Raw genomic sequence first — 25,079 nt, 5'->3', positions numbered from 1 at the left:
CTCAGGAAGGATTCAATTTCAAAGTCCTCAGGTTATTGGCAGAAATCGTTTCTTTGCAGCTGTAGGATTCATGAAAGCTTGTTTCCTCAAAGCCAGCAATGAAAAGAAAGAGAGGGAGTGGGAGAGAGAGAGAGAAGGAGAGAGAGGAACAGCCAGCAGGACAGTGTCTTATATAATGTAAGGTGATCAAGGGTGTGACATCCCATCCCCTTTGCCATATTCTATTGGTTAGAAGTAAGTTGCTGGCCCTGCCCTCACTCAAGAGGAGGGGACTGCACCTGCCTGAAAACCAGGAGGTGGGACCATGGGGCCACCCCAAAGACTGTCTGCCATACTGTGCACACTCAGCATCATTTTCCAGTATTTTTTTTAAAGACTTTATATTTTTAGAGCAGTTTAAGTTCACAGCAAAACTTAGAGGAAAGTACAGAGATTTTTCATGTATCTCCTGCCCCTACACATGCACAGCCTCCTCCCCTCATCAACATCCCCCACCAGGTGGTACATTTTTTACAACTGATGAACCTACATTGACTCATCATTATCTACCCAAGTGCAGAGTTTACATTTTAGTTCACTTTTGGTGTCCTACCTTCTGTTAGTTTGGACAAATGTTAACGGTCGTCTGTATCCATTGTTACGGTACCACACAGAGTACTTCCACTGCCCTGAAAATCCTCTGTGCTCTGCCTGCTCATCCCACCCTCCCCCTGTTCCTGGCAACCACTGATCTTTTCACTGTCTCCACGGTTTTGCTTTTTCCAGAGTGTCATATAGTTGGAATCATGCAGTATGTAGCTTTTACAGATTGGCTTCCTTCACTTAGTAATATGCATTTACGTTTCCTCCACGTCTTTTCTTGGTTTGATAGCTCATTTGTTTTTCATGCTGGATGACGTCCACCAGTATTCTTTTGTAGACAGCCCACCTCTCCTCCGCTGACCGGCAACGCCTCCTTTATCGCGCATGACGTTTCCATCGGCACAGAAGTCTGTTTTTGGACCTTTTCGTTATTGTGTTGCTTTAATGGTCTCCCGGTCCCTGTCAGCCCTCTGAACACACTCTGGTTTGGGGCCACCAATGCCTGCCATGTTGTTGAATTGTATTGGGTCTTTCCAGACTTCACTCCACTAGACCCGTCAGAGTTATTGGGTACCATGGACACTTCTTTCCCTCTTGAACCTCCGCAGGCTTGAGATGCCTTGTTGTGGGTCTCCTAGGCCAGCTGTCCCTCCTCCCTGACATGAGAGCCCTGGACTCGCTCACCCATTGTTCACTGTCTCGGTAGTCTCATCTCGTGGAACTAAATCCCACCTTCTGGCTGTGGTGCTTAGTCTGCGTCTGAGGCTGAAGCTTCCTGGAGCTGCACATCTGGGTAGCCGGTGGCCTGGGTCTGCCCACCTCCTTCCAGCTTCTCAGCTGCCACCCTGTCCCCTCCCACCCCACCTGAATGCCTTCAGTAGCCTCCCAACTTTCACTCCTGCCCTCAACAGTCAACTTTCCACACGGCGGTCAGAGTGATGTTTTCAAAAACATAAATCATTTCACATCCTCCCCCCCACCACTTAAAATCCTTTCCAGAGCTTCCCACTGCTCTTGGAATAGGATCCAGATTCCTCAATGTGCCCTCAATCAATAGTGGACTGTCACCTCCTCTCCAACCCCATCCATCACCACCTGGCCCCCTATCCCTCCCACCCCACCCCTGCTGGACCGTGGAGATGATCTGATTATTTCTCTAAGGGGGAGACTTTGGGGTGGTCCAAGTGGTCTGAGGGGAGAGGTGCCAATTTTCCCCTCTGAGTGGCAGGGCCTGGGCAGGGCCGTGAGCCCCAGGGAGGTCAGGTTAAGCGACATTATTTACTTTAGTCCTCTCCAAAGTGTGTTTTGGTGGCGGGAGAGAGTTATGAATAAGCTCTTAATTCCAGGGAGGGCGTGGGTCGGCTCTCCGACAGCGGCGTTTATTGACGTTCAAGTCTGCTCCTTTGCCCAGCAACCACACCCGGAGGGGCCTGTCTGTGGCCGGGCTGGTGGCCCCAGCTCACCTGGATGGGGGCTGAGCCCATCTGCCTGCTCTCTACCAGCCTTACTGGGGTCCTGGGGAGTGAGCATCTGGGAAAACTGTCATGAGCAGGGAGGGATCCATGAGGGACCCCCCGCCATGCCTGGGAAACTCCCAGAAACCAGACGCCACCCAAGGAACCAGGCAGGTGGGAGGTCGAGGGGGCCGTTTGAAGATCCGTCACCTGGTCAGACTGTTTGTTTGTGTTTTCACTGGGCTGACGGAATCCCTGGGGCTGGAGAAGGAGCCGGCTGGGCTCATGGGCCCACTTGCTGTGTGGCTTGAGGCCAGTAGGGTTCCCCTGCTACGCCTCAGTTTCCCCACGTGTCTTACAGCCTTTCTGTCCTGTCGACGGAGATGAAAACACACTTGCTGGCATCCCACAGCCTCCCAGAGGCTGGTGGCACATTTGAAGAGGAGTATTTGAGAACAGTTTCTCAAACGGAAATAAAAAGTGCAGAGAGGGCGATTTATGGCGTGTGCATGAAATGATGAAAGCACAGAGTTGGAGAACAGGTGAGTGGTTGCCTGGGGATGGGGTCAAGGTCAGGATGGGCCCAACTCTAAAGGGATCACACAAAGGAGCTCCTCCAGGGGGATGGGGCAGCGCTGCATCCTGACCGAGTGGGTGGGCCCGGGTGTCTAGACAGGACAGCAGGTGCACAGAACTCACGCCCACGTCCACGTACAGATGGATGAAAGCTGCACCAGCCTGGCCACCGCTGGGATTTAGCGAGTGTGAACAATGCACCCGGGGCCGCACTTGGCTGTCACCACATCCTCTCTGTGACGGAGGCTCTGGATCCCCGCTTTACAGATGAGAGACTGAGTTTCTGAGAGGGAAAGGACCTGTGAGCAGTCACCCAGCTGGACGGTGGGCATTCCCTCGGACAGAGGTCACTCAGCCAGCCAGCAGACCCTGAGTCAGATCCGGCAGCCGTGGCCGCGACTCGGAGGAGGCGGGGTCTCACCGCAGAGGACGCACTCCAGCAGCAGCGCGGGGAGCGGGACGGGCTCCCGGGGGTCTGCTGGGCGGCAGGTCCCCTGGAAACCGCAAACGTCCAGGCCCCACTGCTGAGAGGGAGTTGACTGCGGGGGAAATGAGTGCACTCACCCTCCTCGAAAATATCCACTTGGAAATAAGTATCTAGATCTCAGCTTTTGCCACAAACAATGGTAACGCACATGTTACATGTTCTAGAAAAACTGGGGGAACTTGAATTGGCTTTGGAGAGAGGAAGGGGAAACATCTGTCTCAGGAGAAAAAAACGCAGCAGCGAGAAAGAGGGCAGGTAGAGGGCAGTTTGTGGTTCGAAGAAAGAGAAAGGAAGAAAGGTTGACCTGTCCCCAAAATGCCTCCAAAGCCCTGATTCTTCCTCTGATCTGGCTGGCCACATGGGAGCGGGAGGCAGCAAGGAAACCATGCTGTGGTGAGAGCCCCTGCGTGGCTCCCACCAACCCAGACTCATCCCGGCTCTGCCCCTCACATGCTGTGTGGCCTCAGGCAAGCCACTTCCCTCTCTGAGCCTTGCTTTCCTCATCTGTGAAGTGGGGTCAGTATTGGACCTTCCTCACTGTGTCACCGGGAGGAATGAATGAGATTCTAGACAGAAACGTGGGTCAGAAGTCTTGCCAGGCTCAGTGGGGACAGTTTATCTCTGCTCCACACGGTGTCTCAGGGGCCCACTCCTACACCTGTATTCAGCTTGAAGCCAGGCTGGGCTGGAAAGACCCCAGAAGTCCCACCCACGGGCCTGAGGCTTTGGGGCTGGCTGTTGGCTGGGGCATCTCAGCCCCCACTAGGTGGCATGTCTCTCCAGCAGGATAGCCCGGGCTTCCTTCCACAGCAGCTCAGGGCAGCACGAGACTGAGTGGAAGCAGCAAGACCTCTTGAGAACCCACACAAAGTCCTTCCACCACATTCTCTTGGCTAAAGTGAGTCCCAGGGCTGAACCCAGCATCCAGGGCAGGGAAATGGACCCCACTTGCTAAGGAGAGGAGCAGCATGCAGGGACCAGCAGGCAGGAATTCACGGGGGCCGTATTTGCCTGCAATTAGCAAGATGGGATGTGGATGGATGGGAGGGGAACTCAGGACAAGTCCTAGGTCTGTGGCTGAGCCATTGGGAAGATGATGGCACCATTAATGGAGATGAGGACGGTGGAGGGGAGAGAACCAAGAGTTCTGCTGAGACCCAGCCTCCAGATGGCCACCTGGGCAGCCACCATAACAAACAGGACTGCGTGTAGAAGGGGAGGAAGCGCCTTCTTTTACCTCCTTCTAGGTGCAATGATGCTGAGAGTTAGAGATGTTTAGCCCCATTCTAGAGATGAACGAGTCTGAGGCTCAGAGAGGTGAAGTGCTTTGCCCACAGTCACCCAGCAATTTAGTCTCAGGGTTGGAATTCGAACCTTGATTAGGAAACAGGAAGCATTTTATATTATCCCTGTGGCTCGCCAGGGACCCCAGGGGCTGGACCCAAGGGGAAAAGAGTGACCTGGTGCTTGCTGAGGGCTCGTCATCACCAGGCGTTGCTAAGACGTCATCCCAACAGCCAACCCTGTAGAGTAGGTACTGCTATTGCCTGCATTTTACAAAGGAGGGAACTGAGGCTCAGAGAGGGGAAGCGACTGGCTCCAGGTCACACAGCAGTTGTGCTTCAGAGATGGGACTAGAACCCAAGCCTGCCCGCCCTCAAAGCCCAGCTTTCAACTATTCACGTTGGCCGTCCACCATCTTTGACACAATCATGCTCTCATTACGGACTTGTAACATGGCCATCCCCAGGAACTTTATCCAAAAATCTACCCCAGAGGTTGGCAAACCACTGCGCACCATGGGCCACATCCAGTCTGTTGCCTGTTTTTGAAAATTAAGTTTTATTGGAACACAGCCACCTTCGTTCCATTATGCGTTGTCTGCGACTCCTTTCACGTTCCAATGGCCGAGCTGAGTAGAAGAGAGACTGCAAAACTTAAAATACTGACTCTTTGGCCCTTTGCAGATAAAAGTTTGCTGAGCCCTGATCTGGAGTCAGGATGGTTGGATTCCTGGCTTCTCATTAAGGAAATTAGGAGAATGACTCCGAAAGGAGGGGACCCCCTGTGCTGAGGCCACACAGTGGCAGAGCAGAGATAAGATTAGAGGCTCACGACTCAGCCCCTTACCCATTCAGCCGGTGGGGGCCCCAGGAAACAGTGTGCTGGGACAGGTGTGCACGGGGGCGAAGGCCACGGCAGCTGAGAGAGACTCCTTTCCGGCGAAGAAACATCTCGTCCTGTCGAGGAGACAAGCCCAGGGGTCTCGGCTGCTGTGACTTTTCATTCCAGCTGATTTTCAGGCAACTCTCCCACCCTGTTCCTTCCTCTCTGGCTCTAGGGCCCCTTCCAAATCTTCAGAATGTTCTAGAAAATGGAGCCCCTGACCTTTGAAGTCCACAGGGTCCTCCAGCCCCCAAGGGAGCCCCAGCTCTGGATACTATGAAAAGTCGGTGAGAAACCCAATCTGGGGCTATCAGGTGGGCAGCTGAGCCGAAGGGGCCTCTCTGTCTCCCCGCAGATGGGCCAGACCCCTTTCCCTCTCCCAGACAGAGCATCCTGGCCTGGCTGGATCCTCCCAGCTGAAAAGAAAAGTCCTTCAAACGTCGCAGGGGTTCCAAAGACTTTTTTTTTTAAGTAACCCCCCAAACAGTGGCTTTTCAAGCCACACACAGACTGAATCAAGTTCCATTTGTTTCCAGAAGGCTCAGGGGCAGCGGTTTGGAAAAAAAGAACCTTCTCTGAAACTCACGGGGAGGCGAAGGCGGGGTCAGAGGGCACATTCCGATTGCTAAGATGCAGTGACAAGCGCCCAGGCCCCCCTCGGTCCTGCCAGGAGACCTGAGGAGGGGGAGGGGGCTGCAGCTGGAGGGGGGAGGGCATACGGGCCTCCAAAGCAGTGGCCTCAGAAATGCCCCCCCAACCCCCTAGTCGACCACAAAGAGTCGAAGGGCGAACCCTCCTCCCCGGCTGGGCTCCCACCTCCTTCAGACAGGCCAAAAAGGAATCCCCTGGGCTTCTGGAAGGAGCCGAGCAGGGAGGTTTAGCCAAGAGATTTTTTTCTTCTTTTTTGGTTGGTTTGGTTAATTAGTTGAGTTATGCCCCCCCAGTTTTAAACTGGGAGGGGAAGTCATGAACCATGCACGAACGCTGGGAATTTTTCTTGACTGCAAGACGGGAGCAGGAGCGGACTGGGAGGTCTTGGTATGAGTCTGGGCTTGGCCGTCGAGGGCTGGGTGACGTTGGACAGCTATCTATACCTCTCTGAGCCTCAGATTCCCCAGCATTCAGTGGGATCTGTCCCCTGGGTTTGGACTGTCCACTAAGACAGTGACAATGGATGAGAACATGTGTGTGGTGACTGGCAGGTGCTCTGAAATGGTCATGATGGAGGTGGGTGGAGGGTCAGCAGGGAGGCTAAGGGGGTGGAGAGGCTGGGGGAGGGCACGGAGGGGCGGCCAGATGAGGCCCCAGTCAGGGCAGGGAAGGATCCAGACCTTGAAGGAAGAGTCAACCTTCTTGGAGCAGCTCAAATAGAACAAAACTCAGCGTTTTGTCAAAATGCCCTTTCCAGAGATGAAGGAGAGGCCTGAGGCACATCTCCTAACAGCCAGCCCTCAGTGTTCTTGACTCGCATTCTCCAGGGGGCAATTTGGCCAAATGCCTTGGTCTAGCCCTTTAAAGGTGGGTCAGGAGCATCCTTCCACTATACAAAAACAGGGGGTGCCTAGAAGATTAAGAAGTGTAGGGGGGAAAGGTTGCCTTTCTCCCCACAAAGGATAAGAACTCATAGCCCATGCGTTCTGGCCTCGGCTGGGGCTGATGGAATACAAGGGAAGTATCCCAAAAGATGCAAGATTAATTCACAGGGGAGCGACTGCAGGGTCACACCGGGCTGGGGCAGCCAGCGAAGCCTCAGCTCTCACCCTCCGTAGATAACAAATCCCCACGAGGGACTCCCGGGTGCGCAGACAGAAAAGGGACCGGAACACTGGGGAGTGGATGCACATCTCCTGTGGAACGGGCCTGCTCGGGGTGACTTCATTGTGCTGATAACCCTCCAGGCAGGCTGCTGATGCCATGCCTGCCAGACCCAGGCTCTCAGACACGCTGTGCTGGAGGCCACTTTTGCCTCGGCGAGCCTCAGTTTCCCCATCAGCCTGTCCCATGGGTCTAATGACAGTGCCACGCCCCCGGGACAGCGCTAAGCAGGCAAAATCAACTACAGTCTTCTCCCCCCTCTTTGGAAGACACCCATTGTTTAGTCCCTTCTTGCTTCCTGCCTCACGCACAACCAGAGACCCAAAATTTCCTCCAACAATGGGATGTTTTAAATTCACCTCTACTGAGGCTGTAGTGAGGTGCAGCCACTGTGGAAAACAATATAAAGATTCTTTAGAAAACTAAAAATAGAATTACCCTATGATCTGGCCATCACGCTCCTGGGCATGTATCTGGAGGAAACTCTAATTCGAAAAGATACATACACCTCATTGTTCACAGCAGCACTATTTATAATAGTCAAGACATGGAAGCAACCTAAGTGTCCATTGACAGATGACTGGATAAAGAAGTTGTGGTGTATAGGAATTCTACTCAGAATAAAAGAATGCCATTTGCAGCAACATCGATGGACCTGGAGATTGTTATACTAAATGAAGTAAGCTAGAAAGAGAAAGAAAAATACCATATGATATCATTTATATGTGGAATCTGAAAAAAAAATGAGACAAACGAACTCATTTACAAAACAAAAACAGACTCACAGACATAGAAAACAAACTTATGGTTACCAGGGGGATAAGGAGGTGGCGGGGGGTGGAGGGATAAATTGGGACTTTAGGATTTGCAGATACTAACTACTATATATAAAATAGATAAACAGTAAAGTCCTACTGTAGAGCACAGGGAACTATACTCAATACCTTGTAATAGCCTATAATGAAAAAGAATATAAAAAGGAATATACATGTAACTGAATCACTATGCTGTACACCAGAAATTAACACAATAATAAACTGACTATATGTCAATAAAAAATAACAAATTAAAAAATTTAAAAAGTAAAGCACCTCTACTGACAAATACTCAAGAACCAAGCCTGTGTGCTTGGGGGAACATAGGACAGTGTCTCCTCCTAGGACTTGAAACCCCACAGAACAAATGCACCGTCTTGTATCTTCCAGCAAAATTCTCAAGATTGGAAATGATGGAAAGACACCGCAGAGATCAGCCCTGTCTTGTGGCTCCTCTTCCTCGTGTCACGGCACGTGTGTTAACCTTGCTCCCTGCACAGCACCTGGGCTCCGGCCTGGCTCACTAAACACGGGTTGCCCCAGTGCTTCTAGGGGAAGGCTATACCGCCAGCCGCCCCTCCGTGTCCTTGGACTCACTGTGCCTCCCTGCAACAAACCTGTGTTCCTGACCAACCCAGCCCACCTGCTCCCGGACCAACAACAGCCTCAGTTCTAAAGCTCCTCCCACCAGGAGTGGGTGCTTCCCAGATGCTCTGGTCTGCTCCTGCCTCAGCGGTTCCCCCACCAGCCACTCCTGGGCCTCTGTCAGTGGGAACATCACAGTCCCACTCATTGGGCTGATGGGAGGATCCCATGGCTGTGAAATCAGCCCTGCTCCTGGGGCTCTGGGCATCAGTACTGTCCAGGAAAGGGCCCCCAGGAGATTGACTCTAACACTGGTTGAGCCCCCAGGCAGTGTGGAGATGATGACCTGAAAAGCAGCCTCACCTGCACGTGCAAATGAGCAGCAAAGCTCACCTTAGCCTCAGCCCTTCATAGTTTGCAACGTGCTTTCCTTTCCTCCATGAAAGTGCCCTGGCCCTTCTGAGCAGCCTCTCAAGGCAGGGAGGACAGAAATCCTTATCTCTATTCAACAGATGCAGAGGCATTTGGTGGAAGCTCTAACTTAGGGGAGCAAATCCTGGATTCACTATAGATGAGCTGTGCAACACTTAGCAAGCGGCTTAGTCTCTCTGTGCCTCGGTTTCCTCATCTGTCAAGTGGGGATACTAAGTTCTTACTTCCTGGGGCTATGATAAGGATTAAATGAGTCAATAAACATAAAGCACTTAGAATAGGACCTGGCACATGGCAGGCAGGAGAACTGTTAGCTACCATCATCATCACCACCATCATCACCATCACCACCACCATCATCATCACCATCATTATCCCCATCATCATCATCCCAGCCCAGCAACCAATGAGAAATGGGACTTTGGGTAAGTCCTTCTTCCTCTCTCAGTCTCAGTTTCCCCATCTGTCACATGGGGAGGTGGGACAAGTAACACCCTGAGAAGCACAGAGCCCAGTCCTTGCACTGTGACCTCACCAGGGTCCCAGATGCTTCATGGAGTTCTGGGGGAAACTGAGTCATCAGCTTCAATGGCCCTTCTGTGGCATCCCAGCCCCAAGGCCAGGGCGAGGTACAAAGGGTTAACCATCCAGGGGCCAGGTGAAGGGAAGACTGTGGGCTGCCTCCTGACCCCAAGTTCAACAGCCAGAGCCCCGAAGGGAAGAGTCCCCATGTTTGCATTGGCAACTGGGCCAGACGGTGGGAGGAATCTGGAAAAGTCAGCTCATCCTGCAGCCGGGCCAGGCAGGGTTTCTCGCTGGGGTCCCCGCGCCACCACCCGCCACCCCATTACCTCAGCCCCACACAGGACATGACCGCATGGCCGCAGACAGGGAGGCCATTCACGGAGCTGCCCCCGGCTTGGCTCAGACACAGCCCTGTGCACGCGGAGGCCATGGGTACCAGGCATGGAGGACACCTGATGGGGGGCAGGGGGCCGGGCAAACCTGGCCCAGGAGGAAAGGTGCTGTCACGGGCAGGTGTGAGGCACAAGGTGAGTTAGGGGCTGGGAGAACTGCTGTCCCCTCATTTGAGCCCCTGGACAGAGGGCTTCACTGAGGGCCTCGGGATAGCAGGAGGCTGACCTGGTTCAGGAGATTGTCCAGCTCTGGGGAGCATCACAAAAGGCAGCAGAGCCAAAGGGCCATTTGAGCTGGCTGTTGAAGGACAGAGTGGAGCTGACCCCTCAGACAATATAATAATAACTATTAACATATTTTATTATATATTAAATATAATAAGAATTAATAATCTAATACTAATAATAATTATTATAATTATTAATATACTATATCATATTAAGTATAATAATAATCTAATAGTAATACTAATAATTGTAATAATTATTATAATAATGTGATTTATTATTAACATATTATTGTTTAAAATATAATAATTAATAATATAATACCAATAATAGTAACAATTATTTTATAATAATATAATGATTCATTAATATAATATTGTATATTAAATTTAATCTAATAATAATAGTAATAGTAATAATAATCTTCTTCCTGTTAGAACTTCTGACCATGCAGACCCTGGAATTTGACCCAAACCCTTAGGCCCAGTCTCATGCCAGCCCCAGGCCCCCAGGTCAGCAGGGGCAGCCCCGGACCTTTCCAGGGCTCCACGCAGCTGGCCTGCTCGCACCTCCAGCTCTGACCTCTTAGGCAAGAAGAAGGCAAAACAACTCCCTGCTGGCGAGATGTAAGCTGGTCTCAGGCCCCGTCCCCTCCCACCCGCCTGCCCCTCAACTCCCCCTCAAGGCCCTGCTCCCCCCACAGCCCAAAGACCTCTGAAAAGAAATCTGAGCTGTCTCTTTCTCTCTCTTTCCCTTTGTCCTGCCCAGGATGGGGCTGTCACTGGAGCCATCTCCTCTCCCCACACAGGCTCAGAGCCCATCCCTTGGGCTCCCACCTTTCCCGAGGAAATGTGCCAACCAGTTAGGAGAGGCAGGCATTCCTACTCCCCTCCTGCAGGGCAGAGACCAGCCTCCTGGGCTGCACATGACATTCTGGGCCACAAGGAACAAACTCAGGAGTCTTAGGACCAGAGGAGGAAGGGAAAGGCATAAAGAGAACAGAAGGCAATCACTAGGGAGTGGTGGGGACTGCAGCCAATTGAAGAGCCCAGGCCCTGCCCATACTGTAGGAGGCTAGGCAGCTGCAGCTGGTTACTGCCATGCAGGAATGTGGACCCAGACTGCACCCTGCTTCTTAGTTCTTTGAGAGAAGCTGGAAATGTAGATTTTTTTTTTTTTGAGTGAAAAAAAAACCCTACATGACTTTCTAAACCGTGCATGGGCCAAATGAAAAATACCTGAGGACTGGCTATGGTGAGAAAGGCGTAGTTCAAGAACCTACTCCTGGCTTGGGTGTTCTGCAGACCAGGAATCCACAAAATGGTCCCAGTTAAAGAATCCTCTAGCCCCCTAGTCGATATTGCTGGGCAACAAGGCTTTCTTAATCCCCTCTGGGAGTCCCAGTGTGCATTAGCATATTAAAGGCTCTGAAAAGGTCTGCAGGAAATGGACCTGATTACCTCTGTGAAGCCCAGGAGAGCAAGAGGGCTCCACAAGTCTGTCCTGGACACAGCCCCTCACTGAGCTGTGACTTCTGCACTGTGCTCACCATTTCAAAGGTTCATGGGCCCCTGGGGTCCATCTGAGCCTTGAGTTAGGAACCTTCTTTCATCTGCTGACCAAACAATAGTTATGGAGATGGTTCTGGGCCAGGCGTGGTGTGAGCTCCAGGGACACAATGGTGACATGATGGGCATGTGTCCCTGCCCTGCCCCACAGAGCCCACACCTAATGGCCCCTTTGCCCCACTTTGCTCCGCCAGCCACTCCAGGCTTCCCATCACATAGCATTAATGCACTTATGAAGCCTTTGTCCACCCAAAGCAGGGGCTGATGGAAAGCCACCAAGACCTGGTTCTAGCCCAGTGCTGCTGTGAACACACTGTGAGACAGCCAGTCTACAGTCAGTCAACAGTCCTGACTGAGCACCTACTATGTGCAAGCAGTAAGCTCATTGCTGGGGACACAGCTGTGAATAAAAGAGACCCTGAGACTTGGCCTGTTATCCTATGGCTGGCAGGAGAGAGGAGACAGAAAAAACAAGGGGGCTTGGGTGGGGTGGGGACAGTCAGGAAAGAAAAAATAATTCCCTGCCCAAACTTCACTTTCATGAAGGACATAAATAAGAGACTGAAACAGAGAATGTGACGAGCTGGGAAGCCTACTTTTGATTGAGAGGTCAAGGGGAGTCTCTCTAAGGAGGTAGCATTTACACTGAGGCTTAAAGGGTGGGAAGATAGCATGAGAAAGCCTTCCAGGTGGAGGGTACTGCATAGGCAAAGGCCCTGAGGCAGGGAAAAGCAATAACCACAGAGGAAAATGGCAAAAGATGAGATTGGAGAGGTCACAAGGGCTGAGATCATGCAACGGCCATGGGCTATATGTATCAGCTAGCTACTGCTGCACAACAAACACCCCCTCAATTTGGTGGTGTATAGGAACTGCCATCTTTTATTATAGCTCACACTCTGGGGGTCAGTGGGGGCTGGCGGGTACTCTGCTTTACATTGGACTTGGCTGAAGCACTTTAGCTGGAAAAGCCTTGCTCCACGTGTCCCTCATCCTCCTCCTCAGACCTGGAAGTCTAGCCGTGTCCTTCTTGTAGTGATGGCGGAAGCACAAGAGAGTGCGTGGGAGCTGCAAGGCTTCTTGGGGCTTTGACTTGGCACTGACGTGCTGTTACCTTGGCTTCATTCTGTTGACCAAAGTGAGTAACATGGTCACCTTCAGGGGCAGAGAATGACATCCCACCAACCATGGGAGAGCAGAGCAAGAGGGACAGCTGGTGGTTTGGGTGAGGGTGATGCCCCTGAGACAGAGAAAAAGCAGAGGAAGTCCAGAGCCACTTAAGGGCAGAATCAAGTTTGGCCGCCAGAGCGATGGGATAGATGGGGAAGACTGTGGGAGGGAGGAAAGACTGGTCATGGGGGCTCAGTCCAGCCTGCTCTGGCCCCCGGCCAGCCCAGACCCCTCTTCCCCACCCCCTCCGCCAGAGCAAGCTTCCTGCGCCCGCGTGCAGTGAAGATCGGACGGCCCTGCCGTGATGTACGACCCCCATAGCTCACAGCCGGGCTGCCGCTGGAATGATGTGTTGTTACCATCCATCACCGCCTGACGGGCACCCAGCGCCAGAATTCGGCAGCTGCCCTTCACCGGGACACTTAATTATAAAGACCTGAAATTTCTCCCTACCGGCCTGAGAAATAAAGGCTCTGTTTACCAACTGCAAGTTGGGAGGCTCCCAGAGGGGGAGTCGATTTATCAGAGCAGCCGGGCAGAGGCAGTGAGAATCCTGCGACCTGGGCGGCTGGGGGTGGAGGGGCTTCTGGGGAGCTGTCACCTTGACCCCCACCACCACCACCACCACCCCTGCCCCTAGCCCTGCTTTCTGATTCTTCACAGGAATATTGATCCCAGAAGCTCTGTGTCATCTTACCTGGGCTGCGTCTAAATTTGTGGAAAGCCAACTCAGTTCAATGCTCTGGGCCCCTCTTCTGGGTTGGCCAACCCCTCCAAAAAACCCTCAGAATCTCAGGGATCTTGGAGGTAGGGAGAGGGTGCAGTGGAACATCGAAGACACCATTCAATGTCACTGCTTACAAGGATGGGAGTTCATCTGGCCCAGTTCTCAAAGTGTGGTCCCTGGACCAGCAGCCTCAGCCTCTAAATGCACATTTAGGTTCCATCTCTGACCCAATGAAGCAGCAGCTCATTGCTGGGGGCTGGGCTGTTGTAACAAGCCCTCCAGGGGATTCTGATACACACCCAACTTTGAGAACCACTGACTGGTTCACACTTAGCCTCTATTTTTGCCTCTGGGCCATCAAGGCTCTAGAGAAGGGGGCCTGGCTTGCCCCAGATGACCCCAGAGACAGGGACACTGTGGACACTGGACTCAGACTTCCACACTCCCCAGGTTTCTATCTGCAACCCCTGCGCAGATGGCTGAGCTCTCCTGAGCCTCTGTCTTCTCTTCTGTAAAACAGAGGTAAGGATGCTAATCTGGGAATGTGTGGTCAGGGTTAAATGTGGAGCACCCCTGGTACCCAGTGCTCTGACTCTCCACTCTGCCTTCTGCAGTACCTGTTTCTCTCTCGCCTCTCTCTCTCAGCTGCACCCAGCAGCTCCAGGGTGCCCCCCTGTTAGGGGCCCAGAAATTCCAGGATCTTCTGACCTGGTAGCAATTTGGCCATCTCCATCTCAGATACCACCTCCCTACTCCTCACTCTCAAGTGAGGGAGAGAGGAAATGTATCCTTTCTTGAAACCCCAACAAATGCCTCCTTGCTTCTCATGGGCTCTTGATGGGCTGTCCGTGGTCTACCCATGAACCGATCACTGTGGGCCGGGGCGTGGAGATGCTGCGGGTGTAAGCCGCTCAGGGGCCTCCCTGGAGTGGAGGGTGAGCCCTGTACCACCCTGCCCACAGCACTGAGAATGAGAGAGGGGTGGTTCCCCTCCCCGAGCAACACGGGGTGGGGAGGGAAAGGACAAGAGCTTTTGGTGCTGGCCATTGGACGAGGCTGGCATGCACAGGAGCACTTGGTGCCAAGGGATACGGGTGGGAGCCAGCAGTACAAGTCACACCCTCCTTCCTTCTCCACGTGGAGAAATGCTTTACCTCTTTCAAGACCCAGCTCAGAGTAGAGCTTCCACTGGGAAACCTCCAAATGCCCCAAGGAGAATTGGAATGCGCCCTCTTGCAGCGGCTTTATCTTGCCTCTACCATGAGCCTTGCCTTCATTCATTTGCCAGCTGTTTCGTCAAAGGCAGCTGGGTGCCAGGCACTGCTCGGGCCTCTGATGGCTCTGCACCACCACCGTTCTTGACTCGCCTATGAGCACGAGCCCGTGAGTTCTCTGCAGGTGGGGCTGTGCCTGCTTCGTCCCGGCTCCCCTAGCGCCTAGCACAGGGTAAACCCACAGTAAACGTTGGCCAACTGGAACTTCAAGGGACAAGCAAATCTAACGGTATGTGAGAAGCACTTGGCTTGGTACAAAACCTGCCGAAATCAAAGTTCTTAAGAAATAGTCGTTAATTTGTGGGTACAAGCTGAGTGAGTCCCTCTGGATCGCACATCACCACCCTAGTCTGCATCTGCCTCGCCCCAGGCGCTCCAGATGACAGACCCTGCATCCCCTTGGGACCCCCCCAGCACAGCAGCCGTCTAAAATTAGACCTGCCCCTGTGGGAGCCTCAAATTAGGACTTCACATCCCAAGATGCCAACAGGTGCCGAGCAACAGTTCATGGACCAAAATAAATTGGTCGCGCACTGGGACTTAAAATTAGATGAACCCTCTTGGTTCAAACTGCCATCGGCGTCAGGTAAGTGTCTTCAGTAAAGGATTGAGAGGAGGCCGTCCAAGCCCCTTAGTGTTTGAGCTCAAAGGGAATCCACATGTACTGAAAATCTACTTGGTGCCAAGCCCTGTGCCATCAGACTGGCTTGAATTACAGAGCCGGACAGACACAGTGGTGCAGGGAAACAGCGTTATCCCTACTGTGGTGCCACCATGCAAATGACACAGCAGAGCCACACTCCGGGGACTTGTCCAAAGGCACCCAGATGACGGAGCCGGGTTTGAGCCCCTGCTGCTCGCTGACTGCTCCTGGCCCGTCTTAGGAACCCAGACCACCCTCACCCATTTCTAAGAGGATCCCCACCCACTGACCCCATGCCTCCCTACGAAGCCTTTGTTTGGGCCGTGTGACCTGTGCCTGGCCACTCTGATTGGGCAGAGCAATGGCATCTCCCCTAGGGTGAGCCACTCATTGGCTGGTCAGGGACTTACAGGTTATGGCTGGGAAGAATGAACGGGGCTGTTCAGGTGTCTCCTAGGAGACTGTGCAGTAAGCAAGTTTCCTAAGAGGTAAGGATGGAATGGACCCTACTAAGGAGAGAGAGATGGATGGGACGGCAGCACAGAGCAGCATGGTCACGTAAAGGCTCCAGCTGATGTTAGGGAGCAGAGGGACATGCATACTGTGTCCTCAACTCATCTCTAGGCATTTCATGCCCCTGTACAGATGAAAGTAATTGCAACTGGAGAGGTCACCATGTGACCCCGGAGAGAGATAAAGACGGGGTCTGGGGTCCAAAGTTCTCCAGCCTAGTGTGCACCCATCCACATGTGGGTGGGTATGTGGGGGGCATGTGCGTGCGTGTGAGAGGGTGTGGGTGTGCGCGAGGACATGGGTGCCACCCAGGACGGAGGTGACAGTGACCACTGGGGATTCAGGGCTGATGTGGCCCTCAGTGCAGCTGCAGCGTGTGCCCCCGGCTCTGGGAATCTCTCCACATTTCTTCCATTTTCCGACAACAGGTCCACATCGGTTCCACCCGGACGCAACTGGAAATGTTATTGACACCAAGACAGAAAGGGCTGTTTACTCCCTGGGCACCACGGCCTGCGGCTCTGCCCTCACCAGCCCCTGGCCTGCCCGCCGTGCGCTCCTGAACAAAACAATCCATTACAGGAAACAGCCGCCTTGACACTCAAATCCTGGATCATCTCCGAATTGACCCTGAGTAGGCTCTAACCCCCTGGAACCTCAGTTTCTCCATCGATGATGACGGAGAAATAATGATTCTTTTTTCATAGATTCCTAAAACTATGAAGTCACTGTTTAGTCATTGTTGATTTCTTTGAGTATCTTGCCTGATGACCTAAAATAAACTTTGTACTAGGGATCCAGGAACTCTGGGTTCCACATTTTTACTCAGCCACAGATACCCTGCGTGACTTCAGGCAAGTCCCTTATCCTCTCTAGACCACAGTCGTTCCCAGTTCTATAATAAAAGTGTAGCCTCACTCATTCATTCACTCCTGCTGTATACTACTGGGTCCTGCGCTCAACATGGTGGGTGCAGACCTAAATGAGACAAAGAAGGTCACTGTGGCATCTGGGAGGGCTTCCTGGAAGAAGAGGCGTCTGGTTAATTCCTATCTTTCTTTCTTGGGAGGATGCAGGAGTCTAAAGAGAAAAGGGGTCCACCTCGAAGGTTCTTGAGGTCTGTTTGTCAAACTGGCTCATTGAGTCCGGAGCACACAAGTGTGCGCACATCTGCACAGGCCCGTGTGGACACGCATGACACACACCCAGCAGAAGACAGGGTTCGACAGGCCCGGAGACAACATCTCAGGGAAAAGGATTAATTCGAGAGAAAACAGGAAGCCACTCCAAATGTTCAAGCCTCCCTCGGCAGCCCCATTCTTTTTCCACACTTTATGAAAATGAGATCGGACGGCGGAGGGCGGGGAGGTGTGTAATGCTCCGGCTATTTCCTGACGTCCTTCCCAATGCCCCAGAGGCCCAGACCGAGTGGAGTTATCTCCTCCCTGGCTGGGAGGGGGCCAGTTTAGAGCCAAAAATATCAAGATACGGGGAAGAAGCATGAAGAACTATACAAACAAGCCAGGCCCGTGACTTCAGGCCAACAGGAACAGGGCCAACAGTTCTCCCCAGCCCCAGCCCCGACCCAAATGCTGGCTGGCCCCCCAGCTATCGGCCACAGAAGTGATGGGGGTCCAGCTTCAGGATCTGAGCCCTGCTTCTTGAGTGAGACTGATGGGGGAGCCGCTGTGAAAATAGGACAAGAAGCAGGAGACGGGTGCACTGCTTCCTCTTCAGCTCTGCCACGCAAGGGTCTTGGAATCTACCTTTAGACCTGTCTCCCAGCATCTGTCATTACCTCCATCTCTATCTCACTTCCCTGTCCCAGGGTCTGTGTGTATGTGTTTGTATGTGTGTGCATCTCCAGGAGCCAGACTCTCTTTCTTTCCCAAACAAGTAGAGAGAAGCCCCCAGGATAGCAGGAACATCCAACCCTACAAAAAAAAATTGCTCTGAAACACAAATTAAGACGAGACACCCTGCTCTACTACACTAACAAAAATGCAAAGATCGACATCAGCCTTCATTAGGGAAATTATATTAAGGGCAGAGCAAAAGGCACTCTTAAAAACTGTTGATGAGAGTCAAAACTGGTATTATTTTTCTGGTGGCTCATTTGGCAATATCTCTAGAAATGTTAGGTGGACATGCCCACTGACCCAGCAGTCCGTGTGCACAGAGATGTGTAAGGATGTTCAAGGCTGCGACAGCATTGTTTACACATCATTGTTTGTAATAGTGAAAAACTGGAAATCATTGAAAAATCACTTAATGGGGACTGGTCAAATAAATCAAGGTGTAGCCATGCCATGAAATATTATGCAGATATTAAAAAGAGTGAGTTTGATCTACGTGTCAGGGCACGGAAAGATGTCCACGAAATGAACAAAATGAAGAAAGCCATATAATGTGTTAGTTGGCATAGGTGAAGCTATGCTGCAGTAACAAATATGCCCCAGAACTTCAGGGGCTTAATACAAAAAAAAAAGGTTCATTGCTTGCTCATACAAAGTCTGATGTAAGTTCAGTCCCTCTCCAGGGTAGCTGTCCTCTATGCAGTGACTGAGGGATCCAGGCTGAGTTACCGTGTGGCTCGACCTTCTCGATACTGGCCGCATGATCACTACAGCAGGGGAAGAATGGGTAAAAACTTAACCCGGCTTTAGCCTGCAAAGCCATTGGCTGGAGGTCACATGCTCTAACTGCAAGGAGACTGGGGGGAGTATGTCGATATCAGGTGAACAATAAATGGCTCTGTCGTATATCATGATCACATGTAAAGTACAGTCTCATGTATGAGAAGAAGTTAAACCATGTTGGGGAGCATGTGAAATAGATGGAAATGCCTAAGAAAAGATCTGGAAGGACAGATCAAGGTGTGGAATGAATTGATTCCTTGAGAGGGGAATACGATTGGAATTAACAGGCTAGGGCGTGATGGTCCCAATTTTACTCCCTGTTCATTCATATCGGTTAAGTTTTTGTGAGCAGGTATGTTTGTTAAAAAAGAAAATAGGGTAGGAACTGGGGAGAAACTGCCTCTTTTAGCAGAGCAACCACCTCAGTCACTGATCTCTGATTATGGGTGCAAAATTTTTTCTGTTTTCCCGATGGCCCAAGAGAGGGGTTCTCTGCACTGTGTAAAGAGGAATTGATACCCATCTGAAGTCCCCTGGTAGACCTTGCTAGGTGCAGGGGTGGAAAAGGAATGACCGAGTCCAGGTACATTCCATGAACTCAGCATTTCGCAGACTCACAGAACCAGAACACTGTCTGCAAGAGACTTGCCCACAAATGCAAGCAAAAAAATGTCTAGGGATCTGGATTTGGAAAACACTGCCTGCCATATCTTCCTCTTACAGTCCCCCAAAGTCAGCTCATATGCTAAAGGCACTGACAAGTCCTGCAGGAAAGAAACACATTAAGTGTAATTAAATCCAGTGTTTCTCAAACAGTTTGACTGTACCACATTTGTTCTTTTCATCGTGGCACGTATTTGGGGGACCCACGCTCTTGACTCATAGAAACAGAATGACAGCACCCTACATAGATTTTGTAACCATCTTTTTTTTACAGACAAGGGGGTTTCTTCCATCCCAGGCACTGAACTGAAAAATAAATACATACTCATCTTATTCTTACAAGGTAAATGTGAAGATTAGCCCCAATTTATATGGGAAAAAAAAATGAAGCCTCAGAGAGGCTGTCACTTGCTGCAGTGAATGTTTTTTAGTTTCCTAGCATCCATTCACTTCTTTTCCAGCCAACACTATCACTATTATCTGTTTAAAAGTCCTGTCCTATTCTCAGCCATGCGGACTGAGTAGGTCCTGACTGGCCTAGGTTAGCTGCCTCTCCCACCTCCTGGCCACGATGATAGGTTCTAGGAGGTTCACGAAATCCAGTCAGAGCCAATGACACAGGACACATTCACAGAAGCACTTCCTGTCCTCTGAAGTTGACAACAGGTGAGGAAGTTGCATCCTGGAGCTACAGCACCATCTTGTCACCATGATGTGCACTAGATAGGTGGTATATGAATGATGCCAAAACGGCAGAAGGCTGGAAAGGCAGAGAAATGGAGCTCTGGTGACTTCATTTCAGCATCTGGATCAATCCATTCCTGAAGCTGATGCTAATTACTACAGCCAGTATATTCTTATTCCCTCCCCTCCCCTTTTTTTGTTTGTTTTTTGGGTTTTTTTTTTTTTATTTGTTTGTTTTATTTTGCTTACACCTCTTAGAGGCTGAGTTTTCATCTGGACTTAAAACTCTCTGCTAGATTCCAGTGCCCACCATCTTAACCAACATATAAGGTACCCTGTCCTGGGCAATGGAATCAGAAGGGATCTTAGATATTATTTGTTCTTCCAAATCCTTCATTTCACAAATGAGGAGACCAAGACCTTGGGCAACAAAGTGACTCCCCTGAGGCTACACAGGAGCCCACCTCAGAGCCTGCATTGCTGTCTACATACCCCAGATCTTTCCGCAAACACCCCCTACGTTTACCTGACCTTGGTCCCTTGCATGGCTCTGAGTCCCTGGAGATGTCAGCATCACTTCTGATTTTTAGCAGATGATGACGAAGGCCCACCCTGGTACCCTTGGCTGTGAACTATGTCCTGGGCCATTTGTTGCCAATAACAGTTCAAGTGCTGACACTCAAGAATGAATGAGTTCCTTTTTCTTTTCATTTAGTGTGGATTCTAATGACATCATCCTCACTCCCCGGCCTTCCAGCGGATTCGTTCCAGGGGGGAGAGAAAGGCAGAGAGTTGCCACTGACTCACCGCAAGAAACACAGGTGCCCCACCACCCAAATGTCCCACCACTCAAGGTGTCCAAGCCTCAGTCTCCTCCCCTGCAAAATGACAGTGCCCGCCTCGTAAGGTGTTGTCAGAATTAGATGAAATTTCAAGTGAGAGAGTGAAGTGTGTGATGGTGTGAATGCTGCTGTATAAACTCCGCGTTGCACCTTCCTCGTCTCCACGCGATGGGGCCCAGCCTGGTGGGGCAGTAAGAGTTTGGGACTGAGATATAGGAGATGTGCACGTCGGTCCCAGCAGGGTCACTCATCCCTCTGAGCCCTAGAAAAGTTCCCTCTGCTCTGAGCCCCTGTTTCCCCAATCGCAAAGTAAGACCAGGACCCTCTAAGGGCCTTCCAGCCCTAACGTCTGGACGGACAGCTGGAGGAACAGCATTAGCGGATGGCTCTGAGTCCCTGCACACTTGCTGCGTGCCAGGTCTGCACCAGGACCCCTCCATCCATCAGCTCACCAGCCCTAGTGGGTTGGGTACTTTCCCCCAATTTGCAGAGAAGCAAAGTGAGGCCAAGGAGACCCAGGAAGACTCCCACTGGCAACTCTGCCCCACAGTTCCTGGATAGGTTCCTAAGCAAGCAAACTGGACTCTAGTCCAAGTTTCAGGATGTGATCTATGTTTCCTTGGAATGAGGGTCCCCCACTTACGGGTAGAAAACCCCCAAGTCCAGAGACCTTGATTGTCTCGCCCAAAGCCAGGGGTGAGGAGCACAGAGTGACCGTGTGACTAAATGTGGGTGAGTGTGCACATCACGTGCAGACAGCTGGGTGGCTGTGAATATCTGAGCAGGCGTGAGAGCCAGAGCCAGACCAGGGTGAGGCCAGCGGGGTGCCCAGGGCACACAATTTAAAGAGGTGCCTAGTCCCAACCCTGGTGAGGGTCCTTGTTTCCATCACCCCAACACCCCTTTGGCTGCAGGTAGGAAAAATGAGCTGGAGCCTCCCCAGCCTGGCCACCACCTCCCAGCATCCAAGCCCCTCCAGCCTTGGGTGCCCCGCCAGGCAGGAAGGAGTTAACTGGAGGCCCTTCCAAAGCAAACAGGGCCCCAGCTGCAGCCAGCCCCAGCCCCGAACTCAAAACACCCCGGGAGCCGGGAGCCTGGAGCCAGAGCGGGAGCAGAGCGATGCCCCTCCCTCCATCCCTCCCTCCCCTCCCCCAGGCTGCCTTTGTGAGGCTTCCCTTCTCCTGCCCCCTCGCCCCTGCCCCTGGCCAGCAGGTCCTAGGGACTCTCCTTCCTCTGTTCCCCCCCTCCATCTTTGTCATCCCCAGTCTGTTCCTGCTGAGGGTGGAGGCACCAGGGCCACCAGCTGACCAGTTATCCATGTCCCCTGGACACTCTCAGCCTCCCCAGGCCCTGGCCCCCACCTGCCAGGGGAGCCACCCTTGGACTCCCCCTGACCACTGGCTCTGTGGGCGTCTCTGCAGCCTCCCCTGACTCTGAGAGTTGAGGTGCCCTTGAAATACACACTTTGAGCCCCACCCACCCCCACCCAGGGGGACTCTGCTGCAGGAGCTGAGCTGAAAGCAGCCAAGACGGGGTCTGTATCTCCTGGGTGGGAGACTGCAGCCCCTCCCTGGAGCTGCGGTCCTCCTGGAAGATGGGTCGCGGCGGCCTGGTCTTCCCCAGGGCCCCTGTGAGGATGGAGGTAGGCCTGGGAGGAGCAGGGGCGGCCCATGGGGTTCTCAGCGTCTCGGCATCTCTACCTTCAGAATTCCTGCTCAGATGACATTTTCTACGAGGAAAGGGACTCTAGCTCTTAGAATCCCTCCTGCTGTAAAACACGGGCAGGCGGAACTGATTATTGATGTTTTAGTAATAGTAATCAGATGAATGTTTGACTGATTCACACTTGCACCCCAGTCTCTGGCTAAGCCCTTCCTGTACTTTATTTCTTTTATTTACATAACAACCCTGAAAAGTGGGTAATGCTCTCCCCATTTTACAGATGAGGAAACTGAGGTTCAGAGAACTTTAAAAACATCCTCAATTGTGTTTCTCTTTAAGGAAGAGAAAGAGGACTCAAAAATCCATCTTTCTCTCTACCACCCTCATCACTTATCAGCTGCCCAAACCAAACAAACAAATCCTTTTCTAGGGTTAGAGAAACTTCTAGTCTGCACCGAGGCGGGGGCGACCTGCAGGTGCCTAGGTCAGTGCAGACAGCCCACACAGGTAACCAGAGGGGGTCAGACTCATTTATTTCTTTATTCCTGAAAATGTTGAATTTTTTTGTTCTTTATTCATAAAACTGACTTGTGCTTGAAATACTTTATACTGACTGTGCACAAAGAAGAATGTCACCCTCCCAGCCTGCCCATTTTACAGACGAGGACGCAGAGACCAAGATCAGGGAAGGGACTTGGCCTGAGTTCATGAGGAGGTTAGCTGGATCCAGAGGAGCCCTCAGTTCCCTGACTCCCAGGCTGGGATCCCACAAGCAGAGGCTGTCAACGTGCGTAACCCCTGGGAGGGCTTGTTACAACACGGACTGCTGGGCCCACTTTCAGAGTTTCTGAGTCCAAAGGTCTGAGTGGACCCAAGAAATTGCATTTCTAACAAGTTCCCAGGTGAAGCTGATGTGGCTGGCCCAGGGACCCTGCACTGAGAGTATGTGACCAGAGTGATACCTGCTGGGCATTTTCAGGCGTTCAAATGAGATACTTGGGGTATGGATGGCAGGACCCCCAAAAGTCATTCCATATAGCCAGTGGGCCCATCCATTTTGCAGCTAGGAAGACTGAGGTTCAGAGAGCAAACCTGCCAGGCCCAAAGTGACATCACTGAGGCTATGACTAGCATCTTCCCCTCAAAAAAAAAAAAAAGACGACTACACAATGGGTGGGCCCAGTACAGAATGAAAACATGGGCCTCCTTGTTTGAAAATGTATTAACCAGCCCATCCCGAGGTCTCCTGGATGCAGCCTATCCTGAGTCCCCAGCTAAGCATCTGGAGACACAATGAGGGTCACAGGGACAACCCCTAGCTCCTGGCCACAGCTGCCTTCCCAGGGAGCAGTCTGCACCATCCGTCCTCCAGGTGAAAAGACCCCAAGAGGTGGCCGCCTGGACTGGATTTCAGTTTGTTTTCTTTAGGTGGAGAGACACCGCGGGAAGCTGACCTGGAGGAAATCCAACCCCTGAAGAATTTGGCCTACCCCGGCCCAGCTCCCACGGGCCCCCACAGGCCCCCACAGGCCCCTCCCCTCCCGCCCTCCCCACAGTCTGTATGCTGTTCTTGAGCATTTTAGAAAGCTTTGTGAGCTGGGGGGAAGGGCCAGCTGGGCAAAAGGGGGAGAAAATTACTTTAAAAGTCACAGACCAAGGAGATGTAGCCTTGAGAAGTTGTCGAAGGATGCAGTGGTTTTTGTAGAAAGAAGTGAGAGTTGAGTGATGCTTCAGCTAAAATCCCCAGCACTGCACAGCCTGGGTTGGCATCATTCAAAGTCACGTGGGGAGAGAGGAAGAAGGGAACCAGGGCCTCCCAGGAGGGGAGACCCTCCCCATTGCCTTCCTGGCCCCCACCTGGTCCCCAGTGCCACCAGGCCCCCTCGCCGCACAGGAGACTCCTTTGTGGTCCACCCTCAGGTGACAGGGAGAATGTTCCAGACTATGCACGGACTGGGACCCTGAATGAAACCACCACATCGCAGATTTCCAGGGGAGGGTGTATACAGTTGCCACCTTTTTTCCCAGTGACTGCAAAGGAAGGGGACAAAAGCCAGCTGCAGGACAAGACACCCAGCAGCGTCTGTGTGTCACTAGGTCATGTGTGCATGTGTCTGATGTGTATGTGTGTTCAAGACGATAGTCCTCTGACCATGGTTACCTGGGCAAGAGGTGGGAGAGAGGGTGATTTTTGTTTGGAGCACTAAACCTTCCCCACTGTATGGATTTTTCTAAAAATACATATGTGCTGGGCATCTATGTTCAGTTTTTAGAATATTGATCATCAACTGATGATGGATAAATGGAATGCAATGTATCCATTCAATGGAATATTATCCAGTCGTAAAAAGGGATGAAATGCTGAAACCTGCTACAATGTGGATAAATCTCCAAAATGTTTTGCTGAGTGAAATAAGTTGAAAGCAAAAGGCCACGTATTGTATGATTCCACTGATATTAAATAACAAGAACTGGTAAATCCATGAAGACAGAAAGCAGAGTCATGGTTGCCACGGGATAGGTAGGGAAGGAGAATGAGGAGTTTAATTTCCAGACTGTTTCATGGGTATGGGGTTTATTTTTAGGGTGATTTTAGATGTTTTGGAACTAGAGGTGTTGGTTATACAACACTATGAA

Source organism: Camelus dromedarius, chromosome 31, assembly GCF_036321535.1.
Source record: "Camelus dromedarius isolate mCamDro1 chromosome 31, mCamDro1.pat, whole genome shotgun sequence".
Lineage (NCBI taxonomy): Eukaryota > Metazoa > Chordata > Mammalia > Artiodactyla > Camelidae > Camelus > Camelus dromedarius.
The sequence above is the reverse complement of the archived record's forward strand: the minus strand, read 5'-3'. Positions refer to the sequence as shown.